The 11774-nt window shown below is 40.5% G+C and overlaps 1 protein-coding gene across 1 annotated transcript in view; it reads left to right on the top strand.

Annotated features, from left to right (window-relative positions):
* The first annotated feature begins 136 nt into the window (after positions 1 to 136).
* TANC2 (tetratricopeptide repeat, ankyrin repeat and coiled-coil containing 2) overlaps positions 137 to 11774 on the top strand; it is a 250044-nt gene continuing 238406 nt past the window's right edge. Inside the window, exon 1 of the mRNA XM_014458693.2 lies at positions 137 to 199. The gene's annotated coding sequence lies outside the window, so the exon portion shown is untranslated. The remainder of the gene's footprint in view (positions 200 to 11774) is intronic.

Below are 11774 nucleotides of genomic sequence, written 5' to 3'. Positions count from 1 at the left end.
GAACCCCCCCGGGCTGGCTCCCCCGGGCCCCGGGAGGCCCCCCCACGCCACTTCGGGGAAGGCGGGGGGCCCCCCCCGGACGTCGGAGCGCAGCGAGGTGCTCTGGGAATCGCGGCGGCGCGGCGGGCGGCGCGGTCCTGCCCGGAGACCCCGGGGACTGGGCTGGACCCGAGGTGCGGCGATTCCCTCCGAGCGGCAGGTAAGGGACCGGGCGGGGCGGGGAAGGAAAGGTGGCTTCGGTGACAGGGGCTTTCGAACCTCCAGCGCCTCGCCTCCGGGGAGAGGGGCGGGGGCGAGCGGGGAGGCGGCGGCGCGAGCGGCGGAGTGCCGCCGGTGTCCGAGGCGAGGCGTGGGGAAGGCTGGCTCCGGAGGTGGCGCTCAGGGTGGCGTCCGCGGGGCCCGGGGTCGGTCACTGGGGCGTCACCGAAGGTGTCGTGGAATCTGGTACCGAGAGAGCCTCCGGGTGGCGGGGACCCAGGGTGAGGATGCGAGGCCGATTGCTAGACGTGGCAGGGAATGTGGTGCAGAACGAGTTGCAAAATGTGCCCCCCCAATGCAGCATCGAAGTAGTTGTGAGATGTGCCAGGTAAGACAGAGGGTAGGTTGGCCGTGTGGCGCCGAAATGCATGGGAGAAGTGTTGTTGTTGATATTAATTATCCCCAGGAAAGGAGGCGTAGTGTAAGAAGGGATTAATAAGGCTCATGGCTAGATATTTTATCCCAGGAAATCGAGAGGCGCTATGATAGGCAATTTTTTTTTTTTGAGTTATAGAGATTGTCCTCACCTGAAAGAATTAAAAGCCAATTGTGTCTGGTTGTGAGATGGGAAAGGAAAAAACAGGGCTAAAATAATTCCAGGTTTTGACATCAGCCTGTAGAGCACTGATACAATTGTATCCTAGCCCAGGTGTCTTCTCTCCGAGGTGTGGAATGTTTAAAATGTTTTTCACCAAACGTAAACAATGATAATGAGCATGAAGAAGATTTGATGTTTTGGGTGTCTTTCACTCTCTGCTCCTCTCCTGGAAAAGAAACAACAACACTACCCCCCCCCCCCCCCCCACGTCTTGACCATAATTCTGAGTTGAAGATCACTTAGGCAAAGGGAAATTTTTTTCCTATGTCCCTCTGTCTTCATTTTTACACAGGTGAAAATATCTGGAAAGAGGAAAACAAAACAATATGGTGAACAAAAGGGATACATTTTTTCAGGCATTTTGAGGGGTTGGAGCCTAAACCTATTGCAGTGTTTAATTACAGTGAATGACAGTAGTGATATATTTGTTCATGTTCCTGGTTGTGTGGTGGCAAAACCGGGAAAATAAATTGTATGCAGTAATGTGGCATAAAAAGCAGCAACATGGATACTGCCAGTGAGTGCTTCTGCAGCATTTCCCAGGTAGATCATCTTAAGCACAAAAAATAAAATATTAAATCAATTCTCTCTGTCTCTGTCTCTGTCTCTAATTCATATGCTGCAAAAACACTCTGACTTCGGTTTAAGAAGAACATTTGTGTTTTGAAAGAATTGTTAGAACATAGCTTGATTTTCAGAGGTAACAAAAGACGAGCTTTTTAATATTATATATATATATATATACACACACACAGTCAATGAGTGTCTATATACCACGAAACAAGCAGAAATGCCTGGATGTGTTCATTAGGATGTAGTTAATTACTGATGGATTTTAGTGTTTTATGTTATAATTCTTGCAGATAAACTGAATTACTTGCCTGAATGTTGTGCTCATATTAAGGACAGTAAGTAATTTGCCAGATAATCTGAAAATTTATACTTGATTGGCTTTTTCCTGGATCCACATTCAGCTACTGAGGAATCATTTGCTTCAAATACAAAACTGGATTTTCTTTGGGGATTAATTTTGGGTTTTGGTCTTTTCTGTAGATATATTCCTCACCTAGAGGCTATGTTGAGGCTAAAGCAAAGAGGAGAGGGCCAGAGGAGAATAAAGAGCAGTTCTGTTGGGTCTTCCTGTTTTGTTCTGACTATAAGCCATATGTACTGCCACCCCCTACTGTCTGTAGGAAGAGGTGTTGCAGAGTCCCATTCTTTTCTTGTTATCACTGCCCCCTTGTGAAAGGGAAGAAATTGATAGTTGCACTTGGGAGATACCACTCTCCTCAGATTGTTCTTGATAGAGTGCTTATGTAGATTTATTAATCACCTATTCACTTCAGAGGTGCAGGGCTTTAAATTTACTGTTAATCAGCCTTCAGATTTAATGTTGATTTTTAATAGTATCTAATTTTAGTGAATAATTCAAAATTCTAAAGATATTCTCAATATATTTGGGAAGATGGTGCAGTACTGTTGTTAGTAGTAGTACCATTAGTAATATCTCATCCTTACATAGCACCTGTTATGTCCTGTGATACATATTTTAATTAGTTTCAACACCCAATGAAGTATATACTGTTATTTCCATTTTACAGTTGAGAAACTGAAATACAGAGATGTTAATTAGCTTGCCCAAGATTATTTAGCTAGCAAGTAGAAGAGCTGAGTTTCACTTCAGGAGCTCTGGCTCCAAACTCTGTGCTCTTCACCAGTATACTTTATTGCCCTCTCAATCAAATTAGTATTATCACACATTAAATTGTAGGTGCCCATCATAAAGCAAATATTATAGATGTGGATAAACTGAAGTAAGAAGTAAGATACATAAATGTTAAGCCTATAAATACACCAAAAACTACAATATGAACATTTTTGTTTAGGAATTTATTTTTGTAATTTATTTCTGGGATTATGAGTAGAGGAGTATCAGTACTTTCTTTAAATATGTTTTTTATTGGTTTCAGAAAGAGGAAGGGAGAGGGAGAGAGATAGAAACATCAATGATGAGAGAGAATCATTGATCAGCTGCCTCCTGCACAACCCACATGGGATGGAGCCTGCAACCCAGGCATGTGCCCTGACCGGGAATCGAACCATGACCTCCTGGTTCATAGGTCAATGATCAACCACTGAGCCACACCCGGTCTGGCGTATCAGTACTTTTTATGGTTAAGGGAATATTTGTTTGGGGGAAACGTTAGAAGCAGAAAGTTACCTTCAAATAGTTTGATATGTATATGTGTATGTACATATATATGCGTGTATAGTATCTCTGAGCGTACACTAACACCAGTAAACCTTTACTGCTAATTTTCTCTAGGAAAATTAAAGAGAAATTATCTATTTTTCTACCCATTCACTTTATTTATTTATTTATTTATTTATTTATTTATTTATTTATATTTTAATCTTCACCCGAGAATATTTTTCCATTGCTTTTTGGAGAGAGTGGAAGAGAGAGGGAAAGACAGAGAGAAATATCGATGATGTGAGAGAAACACATCGATTTGTTGCCTCCTGCACAGGCCCTGATCAGGGCCTCGGCCAGGGAGGAGCTTGCAACTGAGGTACATGCCCTTGACGGGAATCGAACCTGGGACCCTTGGGTCCGCAGGCCGACGCTCTATCCATTGAGCCAAATTGGCTAGGGCTTTTTTTTTAAAGTAATTAACAAAAATGAATTGGATGCATATGTTCATTTTACCTCTTCCATCAATAATTGTTTGCTCAATCCTGGCCAGGTAGCTGGGTTGGAGAAGTGTTCCATACACCAAAGGGTTGTAGATTCCTAACCAGGACACATACCTAGGTTTGGGGTTCAATCCCCTGTTGGGGTGTGTACAGGAGGCAGCTAATTGATGTTTCTCTCTCTCTCTAAAAATCAGTAAAAAAAATATACTCAGGTGAGGATTAAAAAGAAAAACTAGCCCTGGCTGATTTGGCTCAGTGGTAGAGCATCGACCTGCACACTGAAGAGTCATGGGTTCAATTCCTGGTCAAGGGTGCATATTGGTTTCAGGTTTGTTCCCCTGCCCCATTTGGGACTTGTGCAGGAGGCAACTAATCGATGTGTCTCTTTCACATTGATGTTTCACTGTCTCTCTCTCTCTCTCCCCCTTTCTCTCTCTTTCCCTTCCTCCCTCTCTCTCTCTCTCTAAAAATCAATGGAAAAAATATCCTCAGGTGAGGATTAACAGAAAAACAAAAACCTAAAATAATTTGCTCAGATTTTTCTCACACTTAAAACATTGTTTTATAGGTATTAACTATATATGAAATAATATTTTAAAATGTGTAAAATATAAAGAATATCAGTGCAGCCAATACTCATATATCTTCCACCCAGTTTGAGAAATGGAATGTCACTTCCTACACTTGTAACAATTATTTTCTTCTCTTAGGCAAACTTTCTGCCATTCTGTGAATCACATATCCTATGTAATCAAACACTGCCTTCACTTTTATATACATTTGTTGATAAGGGAATTCAATATAACCTACAGATTATGATTACAACATTCAGGATGTATGCTTATATATTTAATAAATTGTCAGACTCAGATCATGCTCTGTATTATGTTGGTTGGTAGTTTATTTTAGCATGCTTCACTTATAAAATCAGATTTGTTGTTTGCATCTTTATCATAAAGTTTTACTAACATTGTTAAACATTAGATTATTTCCCTCTTCCATCCTTCTTTTTTTACTTTTTTCGTTCTTGTTTTTCATCGATTCTTGACTGTCCTTAGCTTTCCCCCCTTTTCCCCATAAATGTCTTGCTCTTTTAGTATTTTCTGAATTGACTGTGTGTGCATTATTTTGAATGGAGAAGGAAGTAGTTCTAGAAGGAATATACTAAGCTAGTAGTTCCAAAAGGGAAATATTAGGGTAGTTGATATTGATTAGATATAAGTTAGAACCACCTGTGTGTAAAAGAAATGTGTCAAATTCTCTCATCATATTTCTTCCTCTTAGACTAGAATTAAAATTGAATCTTTGGGACATACTGATTTGGCATATTAGTTGAATTATATTGGATTGTATTTACACGGAATCACCAATGTTAGCTAGAATGTTTTTACTGATGGTACCCAGATTTTATTTCAAGGAGCTAGAGTAAACTATTGCAGAATGCTGTTTACTTTTCTAGCACTAGTCTGGGCAAGGTAACAAATGCTATAAAGTAGTTTGGAAGCTAATTTAATTATTTGGACCCCCCCCCCCCGAATGAATTGAAACTTAGCATTGTCATATCTGCAGAGTGCCTATGTCATCAAATTCTATGATTAAATATACTGTATAAATTGTTTAGTCTTTGTCATAATATCATGAAAACTGTCACTTGGTTTATTTCAGTAGCATCTTTTGTAGAAACTTGTTAAGGAGATGGAGAGTACATATCTTTGGAGTCTCTTTAAAAATCTGTGGAGAGAAATAGTTTAAAAGAAAAAGCTTAAAGACTTACCGCTATATTTTTCCACTCAGTGGTCTATTTTCTTTCTTTTAGAGGATATTTTATCTTTAGTGCTTAATATTCAAGGTAATACTGGATAAAGAATAAGAAATTGGTTTCTGGCCGAACCGGTTTGGCTGGGTGGATGGAGCATCGGCCTGCGGACTCGGGTCCGGGTTCGATTCCGGTCGGGGGCATGTGCCTTGGTTTGCGGGCACATCCCCACTGGGGGGCGTGCAGGAGGCAGCTGATCGATCTCTCTCATCGATGTTTCTAGCTCTCTATCCCTCTCCCTTCTTCTCTGTAAGGAATCAATAAAATATATTTTAAAAAAAAAGAAAAAAAAGAAATTGGTTTCTGAGTTTTAGAAGGCTAGAGCAGGTTAAGGATACAATAATGAAAAAAGTTTCTGGTAGGAATCTTTTTTATTCCAGAAAGTTCTAAGTAATTATGATACCATAATTATTTATGGAAACAAATTTCTTTTACTTGGTCAATTTATTTTATTTTAAAAATCTTTATTAATCGTTTGAAAGCTTTGTGGATGTTATAAATATCAGCTAGTTGCTTTTTCATGGGTCACACATTACAAAAATACGTTACATTCTGCTTTTGTTAGTTCTTGAATAGTTGAAGATAAATAACAGTTTAAGGTAAGTTTAAGAGGCAAACGAATTAAGTTGGTATTAGTCTTATCATGTCCTGTCTTTCCCCTTTCTTCTCCATAATATCAATCTCTGCCTTTATTCAGTGCATGGTATATCCTACCTTTCAAATTCCTTTAAAAAAACCCCACAAAAAACAACTTGAGCCCTGGCTGGTGTGGCTCCTTGGTGGAGTGTTGCCCCATGCACCAAAGATCTCTGGATGGATTCCTCCATGGGCACATGCCTGGGCTCCCGCCTCCATCTCCAGTAGGGGGTGTGCAGGAGGCAGCTGATTGAAGTTTCTTACATGGATGCTCCCCCCTCCCCCTCCCATCTCCCTTCCCCTCCCCCTCCTCCTCTCCCTCTTTCTCCCCCCTCCCTTTTAAAAAATATTTTTATTGATTTCAGAGAGGAAGGGAGAGGGCGAGAGAGATAGGAACATCAATGATGAGAGTCATTGACTGGCTGCCTCCTGCACACCCCCTACTGGGGATGGAGCCCATAACCTGGGCATGTGCCCTGAGGGAATCAAACTGTGACCTCCTGGTTCATAGGTCAGTGCTCAACACTGAGCCACACCAGCCAGGCTCTCATCTCTTATTGTGGAGTTAGAGAACATTCTCTACAGATATATACATACTTACACACTCCATCCAAATTACTCAGAATAACTGGACTATAACTAAAACGAACTCTAGAGTTAAACTAGATTAAAAAAATATTTATTAGGGTGAAGGCAGGAAGGTTAGAAAGTTCTCTGTGTGAACTTTAGATGAAATATTTTCATTTTATATTACAGGCGTTAGCAAACTATAGCATATGGGCCAAGTGCAGCCCAGCGTCTGTTTTGTATGGCCTGAAAGCAAAGAATAGTTTTTACATTTTTAAATGGTTGAAAAATATCAAAAGAATAATGCTTTGTTATATGTGAAAATTATAGGAAATTTAAATTTCAGTGGCCATAAAGAAAGTTTTATTGGAATATATCCATGCTTAGTCATTTACATATTGGCTATGGCTGTTCTCTGGGTACAACAGCAGAGGTGGGTAGTTATAATAGAGACCATGTGGCCCACAGAGCCTAAATATGTATTTACTGTTTAGCCCTTTATAGATAAAGTTTACCAGTGCTTGGTCTGTTATATAGTCTGTGCCCATCAAATGTTCATTAAATGTCATGAGTTGGAGACAGACCAACCATGTCCGTTGGAGGCCTCTGTAGGGCATAATTGCTTCTGTCTATTTACTGAGAAAAGATTGGCCACTTTGCCTTAGTAGTGATTTATCTGACAGAGCACTCCCGTTGTACCTCCATATGACACCCATACTATGTCTAACTCCGAAGCAGTTTCTGACAAAGTGTATTATTTGATTCTTCTTTTTAAAAATTTATCTTTATTGTTGAAATTATTACAGATGTCTCCCCCTTTCTTCCCCATATGTGGAATCTATTTGATTCTTCTATTCCTTTTTCTTAGAAGAGGTATCCTAAGCAGAGAGGTTTGGAGCCCAGCACATAAGAGAACATTTTTCTTTTTTTGCTCAGGGGTGGTCTCTTGTTCATATTTTGCATAAAAATCATTGTTATATGAAAGTAAAGACCCTTGATTTAATATATTAGTTTGTAATACAGACACAATGTATTTAAGGAATATGAGTTAAGCTAGATTAGTTATATTGGAAAAGTTGGATTTGACTACCTACTGTGTACAGTAGTTACTTTTACTACAGTAGTCTTTCAGTTGAAGGTGGACATTTCATATTATTTCTTAAATAAAACCTAAAATTTTAATTCAAAATTTTGTGTCCTAGTTACTCATTATACTTCTAGGAAAAATGTTGTTAAAAATAAATGTATTAAAGTTTATCACTTTCCTAAAGTTTCACTGGCCAATGTTGTTAAGTTTTACAGCTTTCTCTAGGCGACAAAAGTATGAAAAGGAAAACAGTGATTTATATACTCCTTTTAATAAATATCAGCAAGTATTACATACATAAAATTCACAAAGAAGAACATATAAGCAATAATAAGAGAAAACTTTTGTTATTTCAAGCAGATATATTTGGACCAGGTAGCTATGAGTAATTACTTGTCTGTAACACCATGCTTGCATTACCATATCTGGTTATAGAAATTGACAATATGAAGAAATACAGCACCAGTTTTTATTGCCATGGAAACCCATTTTTCCTTACCTATGTATTACAACTTAATAAGTAGATTAGTTATTAAACTTGGAAATGGGAGTGGGTAGATATTGTTATTTAATCATTTTAGGTATGGTGAATCTGCCTCAGATCTTAGTAAATTGCCTCTGCCTAAATGAAGGAAGTCTGTTCTTGTCCCTTGTTCCTAATCTTGTGTTGTAAGGTCCCACAGTTTCTAGCTGTAGTTGTCAAAATATAATAAGCCAAAGCTAATCAGCCTATGGAAGCTTGATGGGTATTTGTGGTGCTCTAGAATTCTATTTCTGTTCAAATTCCATGGAATCCTGTAGTGCTCCCTAGGATAGTGAATTAGGGTGAATGAAGGTAATTAGCTTTAGTAGACATGTGGGATGAAGACTTACTACATACTCAGGTCCTGCTTCAGCGTCAGAGAATCTTAGTTGTAAAGAAACTTTGAAATTCTGCAATCATGAAACACATTGTATAGTAGGTAGCACATAAATTTGTGAGTTTTTGTATCATGGAAACAGGTTAGAATTACTGCTCTGTCACTAGGGGGCTTAAACCTATCTTGCAAGGTTTTGATGATGATGATGAAATGAAATAATGTCAGTGAAAATCTTTAGGACAATGTCTAGTACTTACTAAGTGGTAATTTTTATTAGGCTTTGGAAAGTGTCCTAGATTTCTCTTTTTTGATGTATGCTTCCCACAGCTCCTCCCCAGTATTTTTATTAGCATTGTTATCTTGTCTTACATTCCTTTTCAGCCTTGCAAGTCATTTAAAAAACCCGAGGTAATTTGGCTACTGATTTATTTTGTGTTTTGAAAATTTCTTTTATGAAGGATTTGATAAGAGCTGAGAGAAAGAGTTCTTGAAAAACCATAAAGTTTAAAATAAAAAGTCTTAGGAGAGAGATGCTGTTGGGCATACTCCTAGTATACATTTCTTTTTTGGACTGTTTGTCTTTAAGCAGCATAAACTTGACAAAAAATTATTTTTTAATGTCCTCTATAATGTAGCAAATCACAGCTTGAGACAAAGAGCTTTTTGACAATTTTTTTTCAACTCAATCATGTAAACATTTTCAACTTTTATAAACATCTTTCACGTTTATGAATAACTGGAACTTTCTGTGTATGATAACTTTATCCTCCCACCCCCACCCCATGCTCCATGTAATTTTTCTTTTTAAAAAACTTGTATGTGGCAATCAGTCAAGGTGGTTGGTTTTTTTTGTGTGATTTACTTAATAAAAAGGATTTGTCTATTTACAGTGTAAAATAATAGAAGAAGTTTGCCTGTCCTTTTTTAGTATGATAAGCTAACTATTCAAAAATCTCATTTTTCCCAAGCTTCAATTATTTCTGTAACATTTTGTTCATTTCTGCTCATCTGTGTATCATTATACAATTAGTCGTTGAATATGTTTCTTTAAATGGACTTGACTCACTATCTCTTAGTTGTCCTAATATCTATGTTTGTGCTAGTTCTAAAATAAAAACTAGTTCATCCTAAAGGCATCTTGCTTAATGCACTGGGGAAAGACCACTTACATGCAACTTTGGCTCCAGAGGCCATTCGTGCACCACTGGGGTCCCTTGGCCTGGCCTGCGGGATCCGGCCGAAACTGGCTTTCTGACACCCCCCCCCCGAGGGGTCCGGGATTGTGAGAGGGCGCAGGCCAGGCAGAGGGACCCCACCAGTGCATGATCAGGGCCAGGGAAGGATGCAGGAGGTTGGCCAGTTGAGGAGGGACCGCGGGAGGGCTCCAGGGTGTGTCCGGCCTGTCTCCCTCAGTCCCGATTGGCCAGACCCCAGCAGCAAGCTAACCTACCAGTTGGAACGTCTGCCTGGTGGTCAGTGCACCTCATAGGAGCAGTTGAGCGGCCTTAGCATATCATTAGCATATTATGCTTTTATTATATAGGATTTGTATTTTGTATATAGGATTGGTTGAACGGCTGCCCAGTCGACCGGACACTTAGCATATTACACTTTTATTATATAGGATTTGTATTTTTTTTTACTTGAGTTCTGGCTAGGAAAGAATTCAGAGCAAATACTCAAACTATAAGAGAATGTTTATTTAGAAAGTCATAGAGGTAGAAGAAGTGAGCTGTAGAAGAAATAGACTCAGGGAACAAGTTACAGAGGCAGAAGGGCCCTTGGCGCTTAGAAGAGAGAGAGGCAAGGAAAACACACCTGATGGGAAGAGAGTGGGGAAAGGCGTGGGCATGCCCCATAAGAGAGAGCCACAAGGATTTTGTGTTTTTATTTTTATTTTACTTATTTGTTAAGATATTTTTTTATTGATTTCAGAGAGGAAGGGAGAGGGAGAGAGAGACAGAAACAAGAATCATTGAGAATCATTGATTGGTTGCCTCCTGCATACCCCACACTGGGGATCCTGCCCACAACCTGGGCATGTGCCTTGACCTGCAATCGAACTGTGACTTCCTGGTTCATAGGTCAACACTTAACTACTGAGCCATGCTGGTCAGGCGGATTTTGTGTTTTTAAATAAATGAACTTTATAATGATTACCTTCTTGCTTTAGATAATTTAATTCTCTTTTTGTCTTTGGCTGAAAATGGCTAAAGATAGCCATTTATTGTCAACAAATGTCAATTGTTTTTACTTATATCTGGTGTTTTCTCCTGTTATCCCTTATCCCCTATTTTACCTTTTAAAAAATTTTCAAAAGTAATACTCTGCTTGCAACCACTAGAATAAACAAAATGGGTAAATAAAGAAAAAGTTAATTATTTTTCTCTTCCCTCAGGGTCTCCCTTCTCCACTTTTACTCCAACATTAACCAATACTGTGTATTTTTCAACATCTTTCTCTTTGCTCAAAAACATATAAGCATACAGGTTGTGGCAAAAGTTTTACAATTGTTCCTATGGAAAAAATACTATCTATCTATATAAAAGCCTAAGCGACCATTACGACGGAACTACCAGAACAACCGGTCGCTATGACGTGCAGTGAGCGAGCAGGCAGGCAGGCGAGCAGTTAGGAGCAGGCAGGCAGGTGAGCGATTTGGAGCCGGTTCCAGATTGTGAGAGGGCGCAGGCTGGGCTGAGGGATACCCCTGCCCCCCATGCATGAATTACGTGCATCGGGCCTCTAGTATTTAATAAAGGTCCTGCGGCTCTGCGTGGCTCAGAGGAGGCCGGTCCTGGCGGAGGAGGCAGGTTGCTGCAGGGGAGGGCAGTTGTGGGCGATAGGGCTGGCAGGGGAGGGCATTTGGGGGTGATCAGGCTGGCAGGGGAGTGGTTAGGGGGGTGATCAGGCCGGCAGGGGAGAGCAGTTGGGGGCGATAGGGCTGGCAGGGGAGAGCAGTTGGGGGCGATAGGGCCAGCAGGGGAGGGCAGTTGGGGGCGATAGGGCTGGCAGGGGAGAGCAGTTGGGGGCGATAGGGCTGGCAGGGGAGGGCATTTGGGGGTGATCAGGCCGGCAGGGGAGTGGTTAGGGGGCAATCAGGCTGGCAGGCAGAAGCGGTTAGGAGCCAGCGGTCCCGGATTGTGAGAGGGATGTCTGACTGCCAGTTTAGGCCCAATCCCGCAGGGGACATTTGGCAATTGGACATTCCCCGAGGGGTCCCAGATTGGAGAAGGTGCAAGCCGGGCTGAGGGA

The sequence above is a fragment of the Myotis lucifugus genome, unplaced genomic scaffold, assembly GCF_000147115.1.
Source record: "Myotis lucifugus unplaced genomic scaffold, Myoluc2.0 scaffold_99, whole genome shotgun sequence".
Lineage (NCBI taxonomy): Eukaryota > Metazoa > Chordata > Mammalia > Chiroptera > Vespertilionidae > Myotis > Myotis lucifugus.
The sequence above is the reverse complement of the archived record's forward strand: the minus strand, read 5'-3'. Positions and strand labels throughout refer to the sequence as shown.